The sequence below is a fragment of the Pan troglodytes genome, chromosome 6 (assembly GCF_028858775.2).
Source record: "Pan troglodytes isolate AG18354 chromosome 6, NHGRI_mPanTro3-v2.0_pri, whole genome shotgun sequence".
Classification (NCBI taxonomy): domain Eukaryota; kingdom Metazoa; phylum Chordata; class Mammalia; order Primates; family Hominidae; genus Pan; species Pan troglodytes.
This window is the reverse complement of record NC_072404.2, coordinates 41,723,838-41,751,473: the sequence shown is the minus strand read 5'-3', so window position 1 is coordinate 41,751,473 and position 27,636 is coordinate 41,723,838. Positions and strand designations below refer to the sequence as shown.

The 27,636-nt window shown below is 39.3% G+C and overlaps 2 pseudogenes; one reads left to right on the top strand and one right to left on the bottom strand.

Annotated features, from left to right (window-relative positions):
• Nucleotides 1–27,636, bottom strand: LOC747484 (septin 7 pseudogene; annotated as a pseudogene).
• On the top strand, nt 2,172–2,816 carry LOC104007158 (protein phosphatase 1 regulatory subunit 14B-like; annotated as a pseudogene).

Below are 27,636 nucleotides of genomic sequence, written 5' to 3'. Positions count from 1 at the left end.
CTCTTGCATTAAACCGAAGATATCTGTTTAATTAAAAAAAAAAAGAAAATGTAGGAAAGCTACTTAGAGCTGTTACTTTCTAAGTACAGAACACCCTAGACAATTCGAGGCATCTTAATCTCCATCAAGAACAACAACAACAAAAATAATTTTTGTCATGCTGTTAAATCCATCATTATGGATAAAACTAGTGCAAACTGGTCAAACGGATCCAACACTGATGTCCAAGCTGGCATATTGGCAACTAATACGTAACTGGTGGTCAATAGAGGGTTTAAAAGATCTGCCCTTTCTTCTTGTTCTTTTCCAAGGTTCTAAATGATGAAAGGAAAATAATCAAGATGAGTGACTATTTTATAAACATGATAGACAACATGATAACAACAATAGCTAACCCAATTACAACAATGTTGGGATTTTCAGATACTACTTTTTCATTTAAAGAAATTACAAGATTTAGAAGTAAACAACTAAGACAATGTTAACCTATAATAGTATTTTCTTAGACAATCAAATATTTGACAAAATTCCAGGATAAGCAGTAAAAAATATGGCAAAACCCCACTTTAATATACAAGAACAATTCTTCCCAAATAAAACAGCACGAACTGAAAAATATCAACTGGAATCAAACAGGGTGTTCTTTTCCCCCACTGTCATTTGCATTCTGAAGTGCAACTGCTTTTACAAATCTATTTTCCTCTTCTTTGGGGAAAATGTTAACAGTAGGCTAGTGTAGTAGAACAAAGTCAAATCTGAAAATGTTTAGTAATGAGGATAAATTATAGAATCCATATAGGAATGCCACTTTTCAGTTTTAAATGAAACTATGAAGGAAAAGAAAATCAAGGTACAAATATTGAATTTTGTATAAATTGAGAGAAAGTAACTGATTAGCTGTATTGGAAATTAAATATCTAACATTTTGTCTTAAGAATTTTATCGTAAAAACATAATTCAACACAATTAAAATGTACCCCTAAATATATAATAGATTTTGAGCAATGTTCCCTTTGTATGCCAAAATTTGAAAACAACCCTTATGTCCAATAATTGGGGGGAGGAGGTAAGAAATCCAATTCAGGTGAGTTAACTGGGGAGAATGTTATGAAGTTGCTAAATCATAATTATGAATATTAAGTCATGGAAAATGTACTGAAAAAATACTGCTAATGGACACAGGCTGTATCCATCCATATAAAAATATTTATCCATGGAAACCGTTGTGTTTGGAATGCATGATAATGGGTGATGACTTTTTAAGTGTTATTCTAATGTTTTTTAAATAAGTAGGAAAACAATTCTTTAAAACATTAATACACACATTTCTGAGTAATCTGCTATTAGTTACCTCGAAGATTCTGTTGTTCTAAAATACGTTGTTGAGCTTCCCAGTTTGCTTTCTCATCCTCAAACTGACGACGTTTTTCCTCCAATTCTTTGTGCTGTGCTTCCAAATTCTTTTTCATTTGCTCATGGCGCTGCTGGAGCTAAATCACAGCACAATATATAAAACAAAACTGTTTAAGAAATCAGAAGCAGAAGTATGTTTCATCCATACTCCTAATGATAAGAGTATGAGCACTGAATAGTGCTGTTGTAAATTCAGAGTACTACCTGGAAAGCACTGTCAAGGACTCCTCCTATTTTAGGACCTGCCACGGAAAAGGCCAGTGACCCAAGACAATAATCTTGGGAAACAGGGGGAAAAAAAGAAGCAATAAACTTAACAATGTGTGGTACTTTATAATGGAAAATTACTATCTTATCTCCTTTTTCTTTAATCACAAATACGTTGGAGGCTGGGCAGTGATCACTGTTCTCATTGTACAGATGAGGAAATAGTTGCAGAATTTAAGTGACTTGCCCAAGATTGCTAGCCAGAAAGTGGAAGAACCAGGACTTGAACAAGCCACCCAATTCCAAGTGTAGAAAGCTAAGACAAGTGAAAAGAAAGCAGGTAGTTTAGGACCCTAAGAGCTCAAAGATGCCAGTGAAGTACTCCGATTCCTGTAAGCAGTGGTTCTCAGACACTGGTCTTCATTCAAATCACCTGGGATGTTTGTTAAACATATAGAATCCTGGACCTCACTCAGATGTACTGAATTAGAATATCTAGGTGTTAAGGGGTGGCGGTCACGGGGACCAAGGGCAGGCGGATCGGCGGGGAGGGAGCGGGGCGCGGCCAGGCCCTGCCCGGGGGCTCCGCATGCTGCAGCTGCCCCCGGGTGCCCCCGCCGCTGCCCTCGCCGCCGAGCAGCATGGAGCGGAGCCGGGGACCTAACCAGAGCCAGCCGGCGGGCCTCCCGAAGGCGGCGGCGCAGGGAACTGCCCGACGCGTGCACGTGGTCCCGGCGGCCGCCAAGGCGGACAGCGGCACCGCGCGGGGGCGCTGCGTTGGCGGCCCTGGCCCCCGGGCCGGGCAGTGGCGGCCCAGGACCACGCGTCTACTTTCAGAGCCCCTCTGGGGCCGCAGGAGACAGCCCAGTGAGGCGCCAAGGGAAGGTCACCGTCAAGTATGACGGCAAGGAGCTACGGAAGCGCCTCAACCTAGAGGAGTGGATCCTGGAGCAGCTCACGTGCCTCTGCGACTGCCAGGAAGAGTAGATCCCAGAACTGGAGATTGATGTGGATGAGCTCCTGGACATGGAGACTGACGATGCCTGGGCTGCCAGGGTCAAGGAGCTGCTGGTTGACTGTTACACACCCACAGAGGCCTTCATCTCTGGCCTCCTGGACAAGATCCGGGGCATGCAGAAGCTGAGCACACCCCAGAAGAAATGAGGGTCCCCGACCCAGGCAAACGGTGGCTCCCACAGGACCATCACTGCCCCCCGACCTCGTAGCAACAGCAAAACTGGGGGACCCTACGGCCAGGCCTGGTGCCATGAGCAGGGCTCCTCGTGCCCCTGGCCCGGGGTCTCTTCCTCTGCCCCCTCAGTTTTCACTTTTGGAGTTTTTGTTACTAAACTGGTGGGACTTTTTGTGTTTTTATATTGAATCTGCAGCGCGGGCCCTTTTTAGCTAGGATCCGCCTTTGGTGCAACTAAAAAAAAAAAAAAAAAAAAAGAATATCTGGGTGTTAAGTCTGGAAATGTGGATTTTCAACAAGTTACAGTGATTCTAATGCAGGTGGTCCTTCCTCCTCTGTGTATTAATACTGTAAAGAATGCTGACTGAGAGGCAGTAAACACTCATGCAAAGTAACTGCAGAAACAAAGAGCTTTACGTCCAAGAGATCATTAGATAAGTAATTTCATTTAGGTGCAAGTCAATCCATTTCTGAAAAAAGTCAACAAATTTTAAAAATCAGATTAAATCCTACTATGCCAAATACCCAAGGGCTATTCAAAACCTTCAGTTATCCAGGAATTATGTTCTGTTATAGATTTTACTACATTGGTGAGTTAACATCTTGAATTTGGATTATAATATAATTTTGCATACAATTTGTTTTCTTTTTTGCAAGCCCAAAGTGACTTCAGATTTATTCCTATTTCAATTATTTCATGCAATTCCTACAAAACAAAATCACATAAGACACATTTAAGCAAACATGAGTCAAGTCAGGTGAAATCTTCCTGATGACAGCAAACAAGTTACTAAGAAAATGTCAGAAAGTAGGAACATAAGAAAGTGTCTCTAGTTATTTTTTTTAAATGCAAGGGAACCACATATACACAATTCAGAATAATAGTTACCTCTGGGAATGGAGAGAGAGGGATACAATAGGGGACAGGCACACAGGGTCTTCAAATGAGTTGATAACATTCTGTTTTTTTAAGCTGGTGGTGGGGCTTACAGTGTTCATCATTCTTTAACTTACATTTATGTCATATGTAAGTAATTATCTTTTGTGTTAACTGCATGTAGATAAAGGTATAGGTCACAATCTCACTCTTAAGAAACCCATGGGGTCAGATGCCTTTCAAAGTTCAACATTTTTCTGTTATTAAAATGACAACACTGCTTAGAAAGGAGTATATGTTTATAAAATACCTCCTGGGCTATCTGGGGCAACAAGTATAATCAAACGCATTACTTTTTATTTTTCTCAGTAAAATATATAAATATTCACAATATGTAGGATTAAAACTTAGTTCATCTTAGGTTTTGCAGTTTTCAGAGCTTTTTCCATTCTGAAATTGTGAAAAACAGGACTGTAGACCTATCTAGCAATTAACAGCAAACCTAAAAATTAACTGGGTTTAAATGCTGGCATACTAAGTTAACTTATCCTTCTTCTCATCTATAAAGGGGAGATGGGCAATAATATCCTTGTAGGGCTGTGGTGTGTACTAGATGACACAATAAATGAAAGATGCTTGGTGCTGTGGCTGATGTACCGTGCTGCTGGCTGTGCCCCAAATATTTCCAGCATAATGAATTTAAGGAGAAACTGTATTAAGGCTAAAAGGGTTTCTTTACCTATTTATGTATTTACATGTATCATATACATGATGATTTGCAAACTCATTACCACAGGGATGTTGGTAAACACACTCTAGATGTGGTTTCATAAAAGACAAAGCATCTAGAATGAGCATGCCTAATTCTCTAATGGCTTAGGGTATTAGTGGGAACTTGGCCCAGAGCTCTTCACGGGTCCTTTAAATGTTAACATTCCATCCTTCAAAGAGTAGTTCTCAGCATATACCCGAGGCTTTAAGACGCTGCTGGTGCCACACAAGCTCCGGGGCTGTGGTTGCCACACTGAAGCCTCTGCCGCCTGCTCCGGACATTCGGACGCGCAAGTCCCCATCCTGGCTCACTGCAGCCTCAATCTCCCAGGCTTTCTTTGAGGGTGTTCCCTCAAAGAAAGAGGCCCAAAGTCCTCCCCCGCAAAAAAAGCCGGAAAGGAATGGAGGTTCCTCCCCAGAAATCCACAGCATCTGCAGGACATACAGCCCTACAGGAACAGGCAGACAGGCCAGTGTTGCTGGAGTTGGCCCCTGGCTCCCGGGGTTCCCCCAGGCCAGCCCGAGCTGGGAGCCTGCTGAGACCCCTCCCACCTGAGCCCCACTCCGGCCCCCTGCTAGACTGCATCTACACAATCCAAGGTGACCCTGAAGGCTGGCTGGGGCTTCAGAACCCACACAACCCCTCAGGTGAGACACAGAGGGTGGTCCGCGGGCAGTGCCAGGCCTCAGGCGGCCCAGGGCAGAGTAAGCAGCTTTGTGGCAGTGTGGTGTGTCAGGGAGGGGAGTCTTCCGTGTCCCGTTGGCTGCGGCTGGGACCAGGGCACGCAGGAAGGGGCTGTGCAGCCAGGCGCCCCCCCCGCCCCCTCTGGATTTGCTCCTGGGCACACAGCCCTCTGTGTCCAGCGGCCTCCCAGGGTGATGTCTAAAGTCCCTGGCAGCTGTGGTCCTGGAGAGAGGCCCACCCCGCAGTACGACCTGAAGACGTGTGAGCAGGAGCCACCAGCAGGTGGGCGCCGCCCCTGAGAGTGCACACGGGGAGGGTGGGCGCAGGAAGCCAGCCTAGGGACGGCGTTCGCACCATCACGGAAGTCTTAGCCCTTTCTTTTCTCTCCATGGGCGCCGGGCAGCAGCGACTGCCTGCGGGATGGGCGGAAGGGAAGGCCCTGGCCGATCCCACCCATGGAGAGGACACAGCCACAGGCCGGGACGATACATCAAGCTCGCGCCCACGGCCCTCACATGTCCACGAAGACCATGAAGCACCAGCCCAGGCCCCCATCCAGCAGCATGGTGACGTGGATGCTGTAGATGAGCAGCTCGTTCACCAGGCGGAAGTCCACGCGCCAGCGGCCCAGCAGCAGCAGCAGCACCCACAGCTTGCGCTGGAAGCACAGGAGGACGCTAACGCCCAAGTACTGCAGGCAGAAGAAGGCGGCCAGCGTGCCCCAGTGACAGGCTGCAGCTGAAGTAGAGCAGGAAGTGGATGAAGCCCTACAGCCAGCGCGTCTTGATGCACACCTCCAAGTTGTTGTACTTGGTGCGGGCCAGGTCGGAGGCGCCCACGGCCCACAGACCGCATGCAGGCAGGTGGTGTGTGGACAATGGAAGGAGCACACCCCCCGCGGGATGGGCATGACCGGCATTGGACCCCGGCGGCAGCGGCGTCCAAGCTACGGTCAGCGTAAGGGCCATGGGTGCCTACGCCTGGGAGCCCGCAGCTGAGCCTCGGGGGAGGCGTTGGCCCGATGCCCTCTCCGCTGCGACGCCAGTTTCCCGAACCTCCGGGCAGGCCGGTGGTGCTGGGGGCCGGGCCTGCTGTCCCTCTGGGCTCCATGCGCAGGGCAGCTGCACGGTGCAGGGGCGCACGGCTGGGGGTGCTGGCGGGGCGGCTACGGAGGTGGTTCACGCGTCTCCGGCTAGGGTTGCCCCACAGGGGAAGGGGCGCCTGGGCGCGGCCGCCGGAGGCGTTTGGCCTAGCTTGGGAGCCGTAGAGCCCTTCCTTGACCACCACCTTAGGGCGGCTTCACGTCCCTTCCACCCACGCGGACCGAGCTGCGCTTCCCTTCCTCCTGCTCCGGGCCCGCGCTGGGCGTCCCAGACTCCACGCTTCCCAAGGGCCTGTAATTTTTAATTATAACAGATTTATGTTGAGAAAACTTCATACTGAAATCACTGATTTATTTTGGGATTACCCAATTTTTTTCCTACTATTCTCAGATATCTATCAAACTACTGCTCTATGGATTCTTATGTTAAGTTTATCCTTTTCTCCAACTTTTCTTTCTTGCCACCTACTGAAGGAAATGTCTCCAAGGTCTTTTTGATTAATAGAAACTAAATGTATAACTCGACATCTAGAAGGGTTTCAAGATGGTAGATACGTCTGCTGGGATGTTTTGTCATTACCCTGCCCAATGTTGCGACGCTAGGAGTTACCTTGACACTACATTATAAATAAAGAAGGCCCAACCTGTTAGCAAAAATATCACATTCCCTAATTTTCTCTCCTTTAACTGTGTGTAATTTATCCAGGCATGTCTTTAGTTCAATAAAGGTTATTTCCCTCTTTTTCATTCATACACAAATAAGTCTGGTCAATTATTATTATCCTAGCGCTAGTTTTTGTGCATACATCCACCCCAAACTCTCATCTTTAGTGTTCTTATGCCACCTGTATGGAATGGCTTATAATTTTATTTTTCACAACTCACACTTGTTCATTATAACTTTAATAATTCATTGTAAGTACTCTATTATGCTGTCCTACCTAATACACTATGTCCAAGCACTTATGTATTGAAGTCTATATTATTTTATTGTAAACAGGGCTTGCTTCTAGAAATTTCTCCATTTTGTTACGCTAGGGTATTAATTTTTAAAAAAATATATAAGAAGGTTATATTATCTATAAATTTTACTGAAGATACTATTTAAAAAGGAACACAGTGTCTGCTAAGAGCTGGAATATTGGACTGATTACCTCAGCTTCAGAGTCCTTCAGTTTTTGAACTTTTTCTTTGACCTTCATCTCAAACACCTGCTCCATCTCCATCTCCATCTTCTTCATTTTAGCTACATGCTCCATTCTTTCTTCTTCCATTTGTGCCAGAGGGCTCCTGTCATGAATATTAAGGGTAATCATTAAATGTCTGTGAATAAAAATTATAATAGAACTATGAAACAGTTTGATGAAAACAAAGAGAGATGCTATATATGTATATATGCCATTATTAATATATTTGTAACCTAGAACTTCTTTCCGTGATATTTCATATATAAAACTTATGAAAAAAATGTAAAAAGCAAAGATGTTCTCTAAACCTACTACATGTCAAATCTAAGGATGATGACATACCAAATAAACTGTAGAAGGAAAATGGGGGAAAAAATTCCCAAAATACATTCACAGAATAAAATATCAGAAGAAAATCATTTAATTTTGTTCTTTAAACAACATTTTAACATGAAAAACAGAAAATAAGTAATGAAGTTAATGTATGTAGAGTATTTTTAGTTTTACCAAAATTTCAAGTATTACAATCTCTTCTAAGACAGCTACTAACACCACAAAAATGAACAATATTATTATTTATTTTGGTAACTGAACTGATACGCTGGAAATCACTACTAGTCAATACCTAGAGCACTATTTAGATGTACAGAATATTTCTAGGCCCCTTATAGTAACTTCAATGCTCTTGAAAATTCATTCCACTTGGCCGGCATGGTGGCTCATGCTTGTAATCCCAGCACTTTGGGAGGCCGAGGCGGGTGGATCACGAGGTCAGGAGATCAAGACCATCCTGGCTAACATGGTGAAACACCGTCTCTACTGAAAAAAAATTCAAAAAATTAGCTGGGCATGGTGGCGGGCGCCTGTAGTCCCATCTATTCGGGAGGCTGAGGCAGGAGAATGGCGTGAACCTGGGAAGTGGAACTTGCAGTGAGCCGAGATCACGCCACTGCACTCCAGCCTGGGTGACAGAGAGAGACGCCGTCTCAAAAAAAAAAAAAAAAAAAAAAAAAAATTAATTCCACTTAACTCAAATATTTCAGTCTTAAATTCAATGATTTAAAACACACACACATACTTTAGAGATAATCAGAAGCAAATATTTTATTTTTTTAAATGCCAGAATATACACATAAGCATAGTTAAATAAAAAAAAATGTTCACTCGGTCGATGTTAAAGTCCATGGACTCAAATCTCTTTGGACAATTGTGTTCAAAATTTTTCACACTGAGATATATTTACAGGTGGGATTTATGTTAAGGCCAATATACTTACTCACAGAGACACAAGAGAATACCAAAGTACCTAGTGCTTTCAGCCCAGGAGCAGAAAGATAAGTGGGCTCTTTGCTTTGAGAGTCTCTGAAAATTATTCAATACCCTGGGACAAATTAAATGAGGTAGATCCTTCTTTAAATTTGTTAATAAAGCATGCTTGTTTTGTCTCCATAAAAACAGGCTTTGACCATTAAGGTTTATATTTTAAATGGGTAAATTTTATTGTAATACACTAATTTTAAGAAAAGAATTAACTCATGGCTTAAAAACAGAAACCAGACCTTGGATTTCACCCATAACTTTTAACCCTGATTTGACACACTCTTATTATGGTGTCTTTTCTCCTTATTTGGCTAAATATTTCTGACCATCCTAGCAATCTTTTCTATAAAGGAAGCAGGCAAGAGAGCTAGGGTGAAAATGTTAAAAACAAAACAAAAAAGACAGAATACTGGCTACCAGTTTTTCTTAATTAAGATGATCTGTTTTCGCAATTGCGTAAATTAGAATAAAATGTTATTTAACTCAAGGATATTTCTTCACTGAAAGAAAACTTACTTCTACATGCAAACCTGCCATATACTTTTCCAATTAAGCAATGGATCATAAGTTCTGAAAATGAAAGTAACCAGACATATTAACTTAGAACAAGAACTTGCATTTTAAAAGCGAGTCAGCTGAGGCCGGGCGCGGTGGCTCACGCCTGTAATCCCAGCACTTTGGGAGGCCAAGGCGGATGGATCACGAGGTCAGGAGATCGAGACCATGCTGGCTAACACAATGAAACCACATCTCTACTAAAAATACAAAAGATTAGCTGGGCGTGGTGGCACCCGGGAGGCGGAGCTTGCAGTGAGCGGAGATCATGCCACTGCACTCCAGCCTAGGCGACAGAGCGAGACTCCGTCTCCAAAAAAAAAACAAAAAAAAGTGGAGTCAGCTGAAATACATTTTCAAGTGTAAATATCTTTTTTTTTTTTTTTTGGTTAAAAGTTGATGAGATCCTTCTTAATAATATATTTCTCATATTAATGGCAGGTGTTTTTTAATATAGTTGCCTCTGATCTGAGCACACACAGTGTCAGTGACTGCCCTGAAACAGCATACCAAATGTGTTTGCCAGCATTCTTCCAGTTGAAGGGTCCAAAGCTTTTGTTACGTTTTCAAAGAGTCTATAATTCCCACTGTCCCCTAACACCCCAAAAATCTTTTTTAGGCTTTAGAAAAGAAATAATCTAAAAACGATTAATTGCTAATCTTAAGTAACCGAATATGTATGTTTAAGCAACTTAAGATTATTCAACAATATAATTGTGATTGTAAATACATTAAATTAGAAATCAGATATAATTAAATATCTACTCCTACTTATATAACTCATCTATAAAATGTTTATTTTACTTTATCCTTGGGAAGGAGCAGGTAATTTTGCTACCTAAATTATTATTTAAATAACTACAAGGGGAAAATAAGAGACTGCAGAGAAAACATGCAATGATGTTTCAAAATCTTCTTTTCGGCCAGGCACAGTGGCTCACGCCTGTAATCCCAGCACTTTGGGAGGCCAAGGCCGCCAGATGACAAGGTCAGGAGTTCAAAACCAGCCTGGACAACATGGTGAAACCTCATCTCTACTAAAAATACAAAAATTAGCCAGATGTGCTGGTGCACACCTGTAATCCCAGCTACTTGGGAGGCTGAGGCAGAAGAATTGCTTGAACCCAGGAGGCAAAAGTTGCAATGAGCCAAGATCGTGCCACTGCACTCCAGCCTGGGTGACAGAGCAGGGCTCCATCTCGAAGGGAAAAAAAAAAACTTCTTTTAAATTCAAAATTTAAATATTAAAAATCCCTGTATAGTAAAACTACTATGTCTTTGGAAAAACAATTCCCCGCCTTACATGCCTTCAACTGTATCATATCTAAAGGAACAAAAATTAGCGATTTAGCACATTAAAAGTAAAGCATGCTAAAAGCTTCAATTAAAGGCAAATGCATAGCTTTCACAATTAAATTATGAAGGTATGTGCCCTAAATAAAAAATGTACAGTAAAATTCGCTAAAGCTAATCTATTTCCCAAATTATGTTCGTAATCATTACACTAAATCACTATGAAAATAAATATGCTGTGCAATTATCTTCTGAAAGTCTGTTCAAAGTTCTAAACCTGCTAAATGCGTGTACTTTCTAAAAGAAATTTGCAATATCTAACAGTTAAGATACTGTAAGTTTTTAGGCTTGTAAAAATAATCTGACCGAACATACTCAAATACTGTGAAAAAATGTTCATGCATATTTAAAATGAATTTTTTGAAGTCTCTCACCAGTAAAAATATTTCACATTTTTAATTTGTAAATTAACGCCTCACTTCTAGACATCTTTATTAATTTTTAGAAAATTGAAATAAAGAATTATGCTGACAAGGCAGAAAATATAGGGAAATCACTTTTTGTCTTCACATTTACTATTTTTTTCCAAGTAAAACCTTTTATTAAACAGCTGGAAAAACCATTTAAGTTATATCATTGCCTGCCTGCTTTTAAATAGGAAACTCTTACCCACACACATATAGTAGTAAAGCTTATAAACCTATCAGCGAAATTAAAAACCCAAAGAAATGAAAAAAGCCTAGTAAAACAAGCAAAAGAAAATGGTTACAACATAACCCGAATATGAAACTAAATCCCCAAAGATTTAGCTCCTTCCAGGGTTGTCTTTATAAGGTTAAAATTCCTGCAAGCCACACCCCTTCATGTGACCAATAAGAGAATTACAGCCACCACAGAAGGATGACCTAGTCAAGTTCTACTTTGCTGCATTACACGTGAACCACCCTTGGAGTATAATAAAAAACAATTATGTTTCATTTAAATTATGTGTGGTTGTCTTTCCTAAAGAATACATTAAGCAAGTAGATTTACATACTTTTTTGCTCCAGTGGTTAGTAGGTCACTATGTGCAAAATTTTCCAAAGGAATTTCACTTAAATAACTTGAAAGATCAATAAAAATTTCCAAAAATTTTGAGTAATAATGGTTGCCAACATCTTGTTTTGCCAAGTAAGAGTATTAAAACCAAACATAAACAAAACTCCAACTACTATCATTATAATTTTATGAAAGGACACTTGAATAAAGAGTAAAAGATATAACTAAGTTTAATTTTTTGAAACAACTTGAAATTTTCAGAAAATTGTCTTTATTTCTATTTAGATCAATGAAAACTCTTGTATGAAGAATTCTGAGGATCTGCCTTTGGAACCTGTATTTTTAGCCATTTACTTATAAAGTTTTCCCAAGATGACTGATGGAAAAGGCTATGGAGAACAGAAAAATAAATTAACATAAGGGAAAGAGAGACTAGGGTGTGCCCCAACTTGGAGCAAGGTATCTATTGTCACAATTGGTACCAATGATACACATCAGTTCTGAAAAGGAGTCACCAATCAAATGTGATTTTAAGTAAAAGGTACAAAGAAGATCAAGAAAAAAGGAGGCAGATAAAAGTTCAAGAAGGAAGTTTAACAAGATGGCCCTCCTCTTATTGGGAATCACTTCCTTTAAGAGATCAGCAATCTGATATGACCAACTCTTCTCCCCTTTCCTTTACAGACCCTTGCTGAATTTCCTTTGATTTGAGAGGCTACCCTCTCTGTGGCTTTCAGCCACCCACAACCCTCCATAAGGGATGCAAGATATATTCTCTAAGGAGTTAAGAAGTACTTTGATGGCTCCATACGTTCTTTGTCAGAAACAGGTAATTACTGGATAGCTGCTAAGAACAGCATCCACTTCTCCAGATCTAACCTTGAGACAAATTATAGCTGACTGGACAAGTTCAGCTATTCTTCAGATTTAAACAACGCATCTAATTCTCGTTTTAAGTCCCTCTAAAATAGAATTGCTCCAGGGCTATTAACAGAAAGGCACATTTTCAGACATCTACACATGTATTTTTAATTTTTATTTTTATTTCATGTTTCAATAGCCTCTACAGTTTGCCCAAAACTACCTCAGAAAATTTAAATATAAGATAAATTGATCTACAGTCACGCACTGCTTAACAATGGGGATACATTCAGAGAAATTCATTTGTCATTGTGTGAACAACAGAGTGTACTTACACGACCGTAGATAGTATAACCTACTACATACTTAGGCTCTATGGTATAGACATTATAATATTATGGGATCTTGTCGTATATGCAGTCAGTCATTGACCAAAACATTGTTATGTGGAACATGAATGTATTTTACTATTCAATGTCTAACATCTTTAAAAAGTTTAGCTTATATTCTAAAACCAAAGTGTGATTAGCACTTTGTGAAGCATACATTGCCAAAGATCAATTTAACTATAAATTTTCAATAGGTTCATGTTCCATTCCAAAATTCTTGCAACTCTCAACCCGTCCCCACTACCACTGTTAAAGAATACATTGCTATGGAGAGTCGCATGAGAGCAATACAAAAAGAACACTAAAAGAAGCCTAACTCATACCTGCTTACTTCACTTATTTAAACATTAGTCTTTCTTTTCAGTTATTCATGGATATGTACTGAGCTATAAGGAAAAGCACCTTACATCAGCTAAAGCACCATAAGTTGTTAATGACTTTTAAAGAAAAATTTAACAAAAATATTTTTTGAAATTGCTAACATTTTCAAGACAATGTAAGATACAACCAATAGATAAACTTCTAAGCGATTTCTTTCAGATTCAGTATGTGTTATTCAATGAAGTAGTAACAATCTAATTTATCAAATCATATCAAATATCTATTCCAATTACAGCCATTCCCTAGTTGGCTTGATCTTCTCAAATGTTTATTTTCCTACTTATTATTAACATAAAATAAAATATTATGCTAGCTCCTGGGGCAATTTGCTTTTTAGCAATGCAAACATTTCTTTTCTTATTTGCATAGATGAAGTATGGTATGATTCCTCTCTTTAAGAGACATATTTCCAGTAGAATTCTACTATTTATGTTTTCACCTGGGACATAGTTTAACTCACGTATCTACACAGAATTTTGTGTATGCGGAAAAAAACTTAATGATACTGTAAAGTTTACTACTTTTCTCTGAATTATCTTACCTGCATCCAACAGCACTACTTTAAAAAGCCTTACATTTGAGACATGGGAACAATTAAACAATTCCTTATATCGACAACATAACAAATGTTTTAAAAAATATATTGTATAAGTACGTATATTTTTTGTATATTTTGTATATTTTCTTTTAATATACAAAATTATCAGTAGCTTTGTGTATGTGTTTCTTTTAATGAGTTAAAACATTCATCATTAATGAGAATGAGTTTAAAGTGAATTAGGATTTTATGAACAATATTCACTATGATGGATCCTTAAATTTTTGTGCCAAAGTTGCTCAATAAACATTTTGCTAAAAAGAGATAAAAAGCCTTCCTTCTGCTCATGTATTGAGGCTTACCTCAAACAGAATCTTGTATTTTAAATATTTAAGAAGGGACATTTTTCTATTCCATGATAAAGCATGTTAACCACTATGGAAAACACCATAGCTACTTTGAGAACTTGTATTATGTATTTATATAGTTGATCCGTCAGGATTATTGTCTAATGGTAGATAACACTGAGCTACAAATGCACATTATTTAAAATGGTTTCGTAATACAGCTATGCACTGCATAATGATATTTCAGTCAACAAGGGACTGCATATATGATGGTGGCCCATAGGAACTGAAAAATTCCTAATGCCCGGTAGCATTTTGATGATCTTGACCCTGAATAGGCCTAGGCTAATGTGTAAGTTTATGTCTTCATTTTTAACAAAAAAAAGTTCTAAGTGAAAAAAGAAAGAACTTTTAAAATAGAAAAAAGCTTATGGGTTAAAGATTATAAAGATAATATTTTTCTACATCTGTTCATGTGTTTGTGTTTTAAGCTAAGTGTTACTATAAAAGAATCAAAAAGTTTTTTAAAATTTATTATAAAAGTTACAGCAAAATAAGATTACTAAAGACAAATTTAAAAAGTAAATTTAGTGTAGCCTAAGTGTACAGTGTTCATAAAGTCCACAGCAGTGTACAGTAATGTCCTAGGCCTTCACATTCACTCACCGCTCACTCACTGACTCATCCAGAGCAACTTCCAGTCCTGCAAGCTCCATTCACACCAAGTGCCCTATACAGATATACCATTTGTAATCTTTTACACTGTATTTTTACTGCACCTTTTCTATGTTTAGATACACAAATACTTAACATTATGTTACAACTGTCTATAACATTCAGTACAGTAACATGCTGTATAGGTTTACTGCCTACAAGCGATAGCTAGACCACATAACCTAGGTGTGCAGAAGGCTCTACCATCTAGGTTTATGTAGGTACACTCAATCATGTTTACAGAATGAGGAAATAGCCCAATGACACATTTCTTAGAATGTATCCCCATTGCTAAGTGACATATGATGGAATTGTGATCTTCAATAATGACAAATTTTTTAAAAGTAGGGCACAGACATGGTTACCAGCTTCCTCACACATCTCTTTTTTTGACCCCAACATGAAACTACCACAGCTTGAGATATAAGCTCAATAGGGCAAAGCTACACACTTCGTAGTCACTTACACCACTCTAACAACCAAAAGAAGAAAACGAAACTCCAGCTAATTTACTCCCTGGAATAGGATTAGAGAAGGTAACCAAGAATAAATTCATCTAAATATTCCTTTTCTTAAAGGCTGTCCTTTGTTTCCACACAATCTGTAAGTGAAAACTCTATCAAAATGGTTCATTCAAAAAAGCTTCTACTATTAACCAAGGCTAACAATATAAATTTATGCTGTTGTGCATAGAGAATATTATCCAAATTTTCTACTGAGTAGCCAGGAGAAATTTAATGAAAATGAAACAATATGATTATTGACTACAGAAAGAATATCTTTTTTTGGAGAAAAAATATATACTTACTTAGCGAACTGCCCTTTATTCTTCTTGTTATCAACTCCATGATAAGTCACAGCTGCCAGTTTTCTGATTCCATAGTTCTAGTAGTGGACATTATTAGTAACATCTTTCAAGTCCTGCGTGTGTTCTGTCATAAATAAACAGCAAGAGTTTGTTTCTATTAATAGCTAGGGGGGGAAAGCTGAAAAAAGCTTTAATATACATTCAAAATGTTACCAAAACAAAAATTTCAGATTTAAAATGAACAAAAGACTATTGTTAAGGAAGGTGGCATTCATCTGTTTTCATTTACACCCAAAGTAGAATAAAAAATAAGCTAACTTGACACCAAATTTAGATTCCATAGAGATTTTAAGACCCATAGCAAGGACTTCATGACTAAAACAATAAAAGCAATGGCAACAAAAGCCAAAATAGACAATGGGATCTAACTAAACTAAAGAGCTTCTGCACGGCAAAAGAAACTACCATCAGAGTGAACAGGCAACCTACAGAATGGGAGAAAATTTTTGCAATCTACCCATTTGACAAAGGGCTAATATCCAGAATCTACAATGAACTCAAACAAATTTACAAGAAAAAAACAAACAACCCCATCAAAAAATAGGCAAAGGACATGAACAGACACTTCTCAAAAGAAGACATCTGTGCAGCCAACAGACACATGAAAAAATGCTCACCATCACTGGTCAGCAGGGAAATGCAAATCAAAACCACAATGAGATACCATCTCACGTCAGTTAGAATGGCGATCATTAAAAAGTCAGGAAACAACAGATGCTGGAGAGGATGTGGAGTAATAGGAACGCTTTTACATTGTTGGTGGGAGTGTAAATTAGTTCAACCATTGAGACAGTGTGGCGATTCCGCAAGAATCTAGAACTAGAAATACCATTTGACCCAGCAATCCCATTACTGGGTATATACCCAAAGGATTATAAATCATGCTGCTGTAAAGACACATGCACATGTATGTTTATTGCGGCACTACTCACAATAGCAAAGACTTGGAACCAACCCAAATGTCCAACAGCGATAGACTGGATTAAGAAAATGTGGCACATATACGCCATGGAATACTATGCAGCCATAAAAAAGGATGAATTCATGTCCTTTGCAGGGACATGGATGAAGCTGGAAACCATCATTCTCAGCAAACTATCACAAGGACAGAAAACCAAACATCACATGTTCTTACTCATAGGTGAGAACTGAACAATAAGATCACTTGGACACAGGGCAGGGAACATCACACACTGGGGCCTGTCAGGGGGTGGAGGGCTGGGGGAAGGATAGCATTAGGAGAAATATCTAATGTAAATAATGAGTTGATGGGTACAGCAAACCAACATGGCACACATATACCTATGGATCAAACCTGCACGTTGTGCACATGTACGCTAGAACTTAAAGTATAATTTAAAAGAAAAAGAAAAAAAGAAAGAGAAAGAGAAATGGCCATAGGAGGGAAGACTTTCTTCTAGGGCACTGAGGAGATTGCCAAGCCCAGATGACAGGCACCACCTTTCCACCTTATGCCTCATTAATGGAAATATCACAATGCCCAGATCTAAGGCAGAGCTTCCCACCTATGAGCCTGCATCTCAATCTTCACCTTCCAGGAACCAGGCAGTGTCTTCTGGGCTGATTACTTCCAGTTTACCTCATTGTAATGTCCAAATATTATAGCTCCCCTCTCCCTTGTGATGAGCATGGAAAATATCGGTGGCTCCAAATTCCGATTGTTTCACCTTAGAAAACAAATCTGAGAACCCCCCTAGCACCAAGCACAGTACCTGGATAAAACAGGCACTTAATAAATATTTGCTCAGCCAATGCAAGGATAAATGGATGAAATTCCTCATCTCTGTATTCATTTCTGAAGACCTGCTGGTGAAAATCTAGCTCTAAACATCTTTCAGATTTATTCCATTGAGGTAGGAAAAAGGAAAAAAAAATGACAATGCAAACGAACTCAGCAGCTGGCACAGAAAGTGCAGTCAGATTCTGCTTCCCCTGTAATTAAGCGTGCCCAATGCCTCTGACTTAGGCGATGACAGCGTGCAGCTTGCCTGCCTGCCCTGGGTGCCTGGGAGGGCAGGCAGCCCTCGGGATGCCACTATACAACACATTCGCCACCTTATCAAGATTTCCACAGCCACAGGAAGATTTCTCACCCCGCCATACCCCCCACAGGCTGCCCTGTGCTGTCATCCCCCTTCCTGGCTGAAGACATGCTGGCTGTCCCCTCCGCTCCTCCCCAGAGATGAGCATCTTTCCTGGGCCTCCCTTGGCGTTTTGACAGCTGCTCCATGTCCCCGCTGCTCAGAGAGGGAAAGCCACTAGGGAGGCCTTGGATGGAAATATTACTCCCTGTCCAGGGTAGAATGGGCTTGATCGCGCCGGATTATTTCTGATTGTTGTCACTGGGCCAAGAGCACAGCGAAGTCAAGAAAGAAATGTCCTCATTAGTGAGAGTGCAGCGGTCTGGGTAGGCAGCAGTGGCGTGGAGGACCTGCTTTTGCGGGAGCAGTGAAGAGAGGGGAAGGAGTGGTGTCTTTATATTGAGATATTTTGAGATTCCTGGTTTCTCCGCTCACTTCAATTGCCCATACAGGTTCTACAGGGTCCACGAAGTTCTAGAACTTGTACAGGATCGAGCCCACAGCTTCTCATGGAATAAACACAGAATTAAGAAAATCTGGTGGAAGTCGCCTGGTTTAACTCCTTTGAGGTCTAGAGCAGAAATTAAATAGTGCTTAATCTGTTACTTTAAAGAAGCCTAGTTCTAACTTTTCCTCAGCTCGCTCTCTCTTTTGCCTAGGATAGGAAGGGTGGGTGCAAATGGCCAGCTCCCTGTAGGTCTGCCTCTTGGAGCCCTAAGTTTCCCGCCACTTCTCTGCACTACAGGCTTTGCCCACAGTGGGATCCTCAGCCCAGGGACCTTGTTTGTCCTCCTCTTGGTGCTGGTGCCTGCTGCCCAGCCACACACCCTCAGATTCATTTTTAAAGAAACATCAACAGCTCTTAAATGGCAAATGAGCCCCTTTCAAAGAGCTGGGATGACTTTGAAAAAGGGCCTGAGACAGCAGTCGACCTCTGACGGTCTCCCCTCAGATGCCCTCTCCATCCCACCCTCTCTCCCCGTCCCTGTCCTCCGCTCTCCCAGCGAGCCTGTCTGCTCTTCAACCCTCCTCCCTGCCCGATTGTGCTGTCTCCTCAACACGTCCCATGTTGCTTGATTCCTAAAATAACATAAGGGAAAACATTTTTTTTTCTTTTTTTTTTATTTTTGAGACGGAGTCTCCCTCTGTCCCTCTATCGCCAGGCTGGAGTGCAGTGGCGCAATCTTGGCTCACTGCAACCTCCGCCACCTGGGTTCAAGCGATTTCCTGCCTCGGCCTCCTGAGTAGGTGGGACTACAGGCACGTGTCACCACGCCCGGCTAATTTTTTTATTTTTAGTAGAGACAGGGTTTCACCATGTTGGCCAGAATGGTCTCAATCTCTTGACCTTGTGATCCACCCGCCTCGGCGTCCCAAAGTGCTGGGATTACAGGCGTGAGCCACCGGGACCGGCCAAAAACATTTTTTTAAATAAATAAAATGAATCCTCAAAAAAGAAAAAAAAAAAACCACAAATCTCCCAAAGCAGTTACTGAAGGATGACCTTTCTATGAAAGAGTATTCATTTTTGTATTATCTATTTAAATACTAGACAAGAGAGTGCAGATTGGCTACTACTGAAGCTCATAAAATCTAAAAGTAACTGCCTTTTAGCAATATTACTAAGGTAATATATGAGTTTTTATTAAGACATAATAATACATTTCAGATGACATATCAAGTTGTTTTCAAACTAGGGAATTTTAGAGTAAATTTCTGTTTCTTCAAACTGTCTTAGTGAATGTGGTATTTTGGTTAAACAAATTTTTGCTTACAGCATTTCCATCATATATAAAATCAATACATATGAGATAAATCTACAATAAATACGGGATGATGTCATCATTATTTAATTATTCAAGACACTGAAGATACCCTTAGCTGCTCCATGGATATCCTTTACCAATGTAGTGTTCTTGGATACACACGGTGTGGCAATACTCTGTATTGTCAGTCCTCTCTCTTCTCATCATCCATTCTATCTCAAACTTCCTATATCTGCCATCATTCATCTTCACCACTTTACTAAAACTCCCTTCTGGGAGACAAACATAAAGGTGTATTGTTGGCTGGGTGTGGTGGCTCATGCCTGTAATCACAGAACTTTGGGAGGCCGAGGTAGGTGGATTGCCTGAGCTCAAGGAGTTTGAGACCAGGCTGGCCAACATGGTGGAACCCCATCTCTACTAAAAATACAAAAATCAGCCGGGCATGGTGGCAGACACCTGTAATCTCAGCTACTTGGGAGGCTGAGGCAGGAGAATCGCTTGAACCCAGGAGATGGAGGTTGCAGTGAGCCAAGATCGTGCATTGCACTCCATCCTGGGTACAAGAGTGAGACTCCATAATCAAAAAAAAAAAGCGTATTGTCGTACTGTTTTTATCATTCCTTACATCCAGAAAACCTTTACTGTTACTTCACAATCCAGCTTCTTGAATCTCCCCCTTTGTGAATAAAATGTGATATTCAATTACTCTGATTCATTTCGTACTGACATTTCCATGCAATTCTCTGATAGTTCACTCCCCTTAGTCCTAAGTCTGAGTTTTCCAAAAATCTCATCTCCCAGACTTTGTCCCTTGATAAATTCATGTTCTCTTATAGCCACAATAGTTACTTCTAAAGCTCTACCACTCCACTTCGGGCAAGTCAGACAGCTCCCTACTCCTGGCATATCTGGTGATTGACACTGAACAGTTCATGCTAATTTGTCAATCTCTCGTCAAAGAGTTCAACTGCTTTGGAAACCTTTGTCCCAGCCTTGACATCAAAGCATTCCAACCATGAACATTTTCTTCTTGGTTGTCATTCATTTTTGGTACAAGTATACGTCACAGGTGACATCATACCTCTTCAACTATAAGTCCCCCTTTACAAGGAACACACCATTACCTTTTGTGTCCCAATGCAGATAGCAGAAAATAGGAATTTTAACAAAATTGGTAACTCAAGATTGAAGCTAAGATATGATAAACACTTTTTGGAATAAATTATTGTTACCAGTTTCTCTAAGTGGAGATGATAAGAATAAACACCTATGCCAATATAAAGAAAGTTTATGTAATTTTTTTCTTTCTTTTTTTTTGATACAGAGTCTTGCTCTGTCGCCCAGGCTGGATGGAGTGTGGTGGTACGATCTCAGCTCACTACAACCTCTGCCTTTCAGGCTCAAACCATCCTCCCGCCTCAGCCTCCTGAGTAGCTGGGACTACAGGCACGCAATACCACGCCCAACTATGTTTTGTATTTTTAGCAGAGACGCAGTTTCGCCATGTTGCTCAGGCCAGTCTTAAACTCCTGAGCTCAAGCAATTCTCCCACCTTGGCCTCCCAAAGTGCTGGGAGTACAGGTGTGAGCCACTGCGCCCGGCCTAATTTTAATTATTACATATTACATATCGTCACTACATCACTGAAAAATCATTAACGGTTCTAAGGAAGAATACTTACATGAAATGTTTGCATGAATGTGTAAAATAAAGGTAAGGTGAATTTACTAATTGTTAAGCTATTTTTGTTAGTGTCATCTAATGTTTTAGATAATGGATGATTTTCCTTTCACTAAAATCACTTTCACTTCTATATGACTACATAATTCTGATTTTTTCAGGTTATATAAGTCTTTATTTCCATTTAATTAAATATGCTTTAACCTTTTATGATTCAACCCACTCCTCCATTCTCAAAATAATTTGGTAATTAGCAATACAGTTTCCCCACAGTTTCAGGAATTTGTCTCTTCCATTTCCCATTGCTGTACCATAACTCTTTCTGTTCTCCTTTTGTTTTCTTTCCGTATTTGATTTCTGAAACACCCATCTCCACACCCTGAAAATATTTGTATAGTTTTCCTCCTTTCCATTGCCTTCTTTGGTTTGCCTGGAGTAAGTCAGTTCTCTTAATTAGCAAACACTTCTTTGAACTTGACTCTTTCTTAGAAGCAATCACTATTCCTTTGACCTGAAGATTTCAATTACTTGGGATTTACAGACATCTGCAATACTGATATTGTATTTCCTTCCTTCAGGTACTTACTAAATATCCAGTAGATGCCTTTGTCTTAAAGACGTGAGCTAAATTAAATATACATCTTTCTAATAATGTATAACTTTAGAATTTTTAGGCATAAAAGTTGCTGCTCTGCTGTATTAAATCTTCCTGCAGGCATGGTCAATTTGCTCTGTAATGCTTATACTAGGGAGGACCCTCACTAGCTGCCAGGCTGTGAACTTTCAAATATTCAAAGTAGCCTCTGGGCTGGGTGGGCGTGGTGGCTCACACCTGTAATCCCAGCACTGTAGGAGGCCAATGCTGGTGGCTCACTTGAGGTCAGGAGTTTGAGACCAGCCTGGCCAACATGCTGAAACCCCATCTCTACTAAAAATACAAAAATTAGCCGGGTGTGGTGGCACATGCCTGTAATCCCAGCTATTCTGGAGGCTGAGGCAGGAGAATTGCTTGAAGCCGGGAAGCGGAGATTGCAGTTAGCCAAGATCATGCCACTGCACTCCAGCCTGGGCAACAGATCGAGACTCTATCTCAACAAAGTAACCTCTGGCTTAGTAACTAGCTTTCCCCTCTACAGTGTTTTAGGTATGTAGGAAATTATTGATTGTATACTTTTAAAATACACAAGAAAAAGTTATAGAATGCCACCATGTCAAGCACTGGGCAAGTACCATAGAAGATTTAAAAATAAGAGGAATGCAATGGTAATTAGTATTTATTAAACATTCTCTACTTATATACTGTCATAGCAGATTATATTATTAATATGTATCCTTTTGAAGTCACACATTAAGAATGGAAGAGGAAGGGAATAGTTCATAACACAGCCTGAAGTGTTGTATTCTCAAAACCCAGAGGATGACCTTCTCGTGCTTTTGCTCTTCTCCCCTAATTGAGGCCTGGCAACCCCAACTGCTCAATCAACCCTGTCATGCAGTTCCTACCAAAAACACCTGCTCCTTTGAAAATAAAGATCAATTACATGTCAATTTCTTTCATTTCAAAATTCACTCTCATCTCTATTGTATTTCTTGAGGTAGCAGTTTGACTCTCTTAAATTTTCCCCCTCACTTCTCACTTGTGAGAATGACCTTCTTGTTATTCCATGATTTCCAATTATTATCCATATTTATGTAACTACCTTTCTTTACACAGCAAAAGAGATTCTTATGTTTTGGGAAAGTGGGTAGAGGTATGAAAATTAATAGATATCAACTTAAGACAGACATCTAAAACTGGAGGTTAAAGAGAGTATGTGCTAAAGGCATAGAGAAGCAAGAGAGAGAAGTGGGAAATGCGGAGTCAGGTAGGGAGGGGAATGAATGTGTCTCAACATGAAAATACTGAGGATCATTTTGATGCCCTTTCTATTCCTTGTCTACTAACATCTCTAGTCCTATTACACTTTTTCTTCATGATTTCCTCTCTGCTGCTGCTTTTCTAATTCATTAGTAAGAGATCCTCTTTACCAGTCCTGGTCCTCTAATCAGGATGGCCTCGATGTCCTGCTCCCATAGGCTTTCCTTCTCTTTCAGCAGGTGTGCAAGACACAGTGTAGGGATTTTTTTTTTCTCACCTGATAGGAAGATTGGTTTTGTTCACTATGTTCCAGTACATAAAATATGCCCTACTCACCAGCTACCAGGTTGTGCACCTTTTAACATTCAAATTCTAGCTTTTGACTCAAAAACTAGCCTTCTCTTATATAGTTTTCACAAGTTTTTCACATTAAGAAAGAAGAAGAGCCTCTTCTATTTCACTTTCCATAGTTATTTCAGTATTAAACCTCAACACAAAGTATAACGATAAAGTAAAGAGACTAATTTTCCTATGTATCCCTAGACACACAAATTATTTTGTAACTTTTGCTGATGACTTCAAAACCTTGGAGAAAGAATCGTCTACCTGTAGTGCTTACTTCATTACTAGACTGAAGATATAAATTTAAATTAGCTACATTTATAGAAGGCAAAAAGTAAATCTATCCAATTCTTATTTAGGGAAAGAAAATCTTACGCTATTTCCATCATTGCTTGCACTTACCTTATCAACATATTTCTTAGAACTGTAAAATCACAATGTTCACCATTTTCAACTGTAAGAAAAACATAGACCACAAATATTATATTTTCACTAAGCCTAGTCTTTTCAAAAAATATTTCACAGGAACTTGGGGGGTAAAAACAAGGGAGGGGAAATGCAAAACAGCTCAGATCAATTTTTTTGAGATTTAACACTAACATAGTACTCAATGTAAGGGCATGACAGAGAAGTGTACTATATTATTATCTTACTGTAGTTTAATCCCCAGAAACAGATGTCAACCTAACTAAAATGAGCTCTCCGGAAACAACTTTGAAATTTTGAAAGGGGAAATCACGCATTTTCTCATTATTGGTAAAAAATATATTTATTATATAATACATTTAAAAAATTCAGTGGTGTAAGTGAAGGGGGAATCACTTTAGAAAAAAATCTTAAGGTAACCAAAATGAAAAAGGGAGCCAAGAACTTTAAGATTCTTTACTTTTATTTTTAAAGAATGTATCACAAACAGGAATATTACTTGGGAGTAGAGGGGTAAACTACAAAAGAGAGATGCAAATCAATTTCTCTGGTGCCTATTTTTAAGGGGTATGTAAGTTCTAAAGCCTCAACTCAGCAACTGAAAGTTGCCTGGGCATGACAGAGAGAGCTGGGAACAAGGTACAGGGGTCACTGGTGGGAAAATTGTCAATAAGGACAGTAACTTGAAACAATACCCTAAAAATTAAAGAATTGTTCAAAATAAACCAAGGGCAGTGGTGTGTGCCTATAGTGATGTGATGTGGGAGGAGCATGACTTGGGAGGATCACTTTGAGCTCAGGAGTTTGAGGCCAGGTGGGCAACATAGCAAGACCTTGTCTCTTAAAAAAAAAAAAAAAAAAAAAAAAAAAAAAAAAAAAATTCAAAAATAATAGCAACAAACATAAAACAATCATGTCTCAATTTTGGTTTCAGCTTACTATAATACAGAAGATTAAATATCAGATTAAACCAATACAATAAACCTATTGCCAAGAGGAAGGACTTCTGAGGTTTGGTGTTATAAATAAGATTTTTTTGGTATTTAAAACCCCTTACTTAACCCTTAATAATTTAAGATAGCAGGTTAAAAAACAAAAAACTCCTTACAAAACTAGTAAAGAGTATCTTTTACTAATGAAATTTTTTTACTCTAAATATGCGATGTCAAAAAAGGCAACTTTTGCACTGAGGAAAGGAGACTGTGAATGTTTTAACTGGGCTTATACATTTTTAAAATAATTCTTGAGGGTCCATGACCCATCTGACATTCCGATAAAAGTGACTGGCCTTCTCTCCAAAATGTTTAATTCCAGGAGGTTCATTAGATTCCCTGGGAGCAAACTTAGGGCCCCAGGTAAAGAACCCCTCAATTTTAGTTATGTTTTCAAATAAGAAAACAGAAATAGACTTAATAAGGAGGCAGGGATGCCAGCCAGGGTGGGGCAAGTTGAGTATCCCTTATTTGAAATGCTTGGAACCAGAAGTGTTTTGAATTTTTTTGGAATTCTGGAATATCTGTGTTATACTTACTGGCTGAGCATCCTTAATCCAAAAATCCAAAATTCAAAATGCTCCACTGAGCGTTTCCTTTGAGTGGCATGTCAGTGCTCAAAATGTTTTAGATTTTGGAGCAATTCATATTTTGAATTTTCTCTTTAAGAATGTTCAACCTAGGCCGGGCACAGTGGCTCACGCCTGTAATCCCAGTACTTTGGGAGGCTGAGGCGGGTGGATCACAAGGTCAGGAGTTCAAGACCAGCCTGGCCAATATGGTGAAACCCTGTCTCTACTAAAAATACAAAAATTAGCCAGGCGTGGTGGCACGCACGTGTATTCCCAGCTACTTGGGAGGCTGAGGCAGAAGAATCGCTTGAACTCGGGAGGCGGAGGTTGCAGTGAGCCGAGATCATGCCACTGCATTCCAGCCTGGGTGACAGAGTGAGACTCCATCTCAAAAAAAAAAAAAAATTGAATGTTCAACCTATACTACAACTTTAGGACTTAACACATACTTGCCTGACTTAGTAGGATACAGGTTTGAAAACCATGAATGTATTTAAGAGGAAAATGAGACTACAAGAACCTGAAATCAGTACTATCCTTGAAATCTAGATTATATCAATACAGTATGCATATTATACTCCTTACTATAAATACAAATTTTTAATCACAGTTTTGAGATCTTATAGAAACTCATTCACTGAAGAAAACCTTACCTTCAGCAACACTCCAAGGATACTGCCTTCCTATGACCCTTTTGCCATTAACTTCAATGATAGTATTACTACCCACCACAGCAAGAGGTAAATGGTCCTATAAAACAAATTATTCTTGTTCAAATACATCTCTATAGTATTCACAAATTTCAAGAATAAAAAAAGTTACATGACTCAACAGATTAGCCAAAAAAAAATTACTTTTGATAGTTTCTGCATTAGTTTTTATAGGCCATTTAACCAATATTTAGTAAATTGACATCACATGATATTACCACCAAGGTAAATAATAAATAAAATTAAATATTCTCTTTAAAGTTAAGAATATTCAAGCATATACTGGTCAAATTATTTACTAAAAATCACTACAGAAAGTTGTCCCATACTTGGGGGGAAAAAGGTAAAAAATATATTAGCATCTGGGAAAAAAAAAGGAGGCTAATGACTAGCCTGACTACTTGATCACAAACCAACTGTAACAGTACCTAAAGCAGGGAATAGTATATTTGCTAAGCTCTAACTTTGGAACTTCAAATCCAGGTGACTGGATTTGTATTCATCCATGTGTAGCCCTTCACAATTCTGTGGCTCCCGGAAATATCTAACCAGCTATTTTATATAACTGCAGAAATTCTCCACTGGCGAGGTATAAGCATTTCATTATTCCAAGGTATTTGCCTACATAATGCCATTATTCAGTATACCATTTTCAGGGACAAAGTACTTAGAAAACCACAATAAATTAAAATACAGAAAATTGTGTTGATGTGAATTTTTGGTTGGTTTTTATTATTTTTAATTGAAACATAATTGTACATATTTGTGGGGTAGAGTATGGTATTCTGATACCTGTATACAAATATGTAATTATCAAATTAGGGTAATTAGCACATTTATCAACTCACACTTATTTTTCTGTATTGGGAACATTCATAATCCTCTCTTCTAGCTATTTGAAAATATAGACTAAATTACTGTTAACTACAGCCACCCTACAATGCTACAGAACGCTAGAACTTATTCCTCCTATCTAGCTGTAATTTTGGTTGGCTTTTATAAAGATAAAAGAGATACAATTTTTGTCTGGCAATTAAAACATAACAGAAGGAATTCTCTCCTTTCTCATCACTTGTTTCTTAAGAGGGAAAAAATTATATAATATGAAAGCCAGTTAATTAAAAACAATTTGAAATAAGGATTGTGTTATTCACCTCAGTAGTTTACACAATTGCTTATTATATGTACTAGCTAATCTTCAAAGTTAACTATAAAGTTGAATTCAACATTAAATCTCCCTAGGTATTTTGTAAGCCAACTACTTAAAACACTGATACTTTTGATCTTTCCTGTGGACGCTGTAGTATGTTTTTAAGGCCTCAGATTACTTTAGTGTATGTACAGGGATGAACCTACCTTTATCTTTTTAACAAGTTTTTTTTCTTCTTCATCATCTGTTTCTGGAAATTCATGTATTTTAACTTTATGTTCTTGGATTTCTTTATCT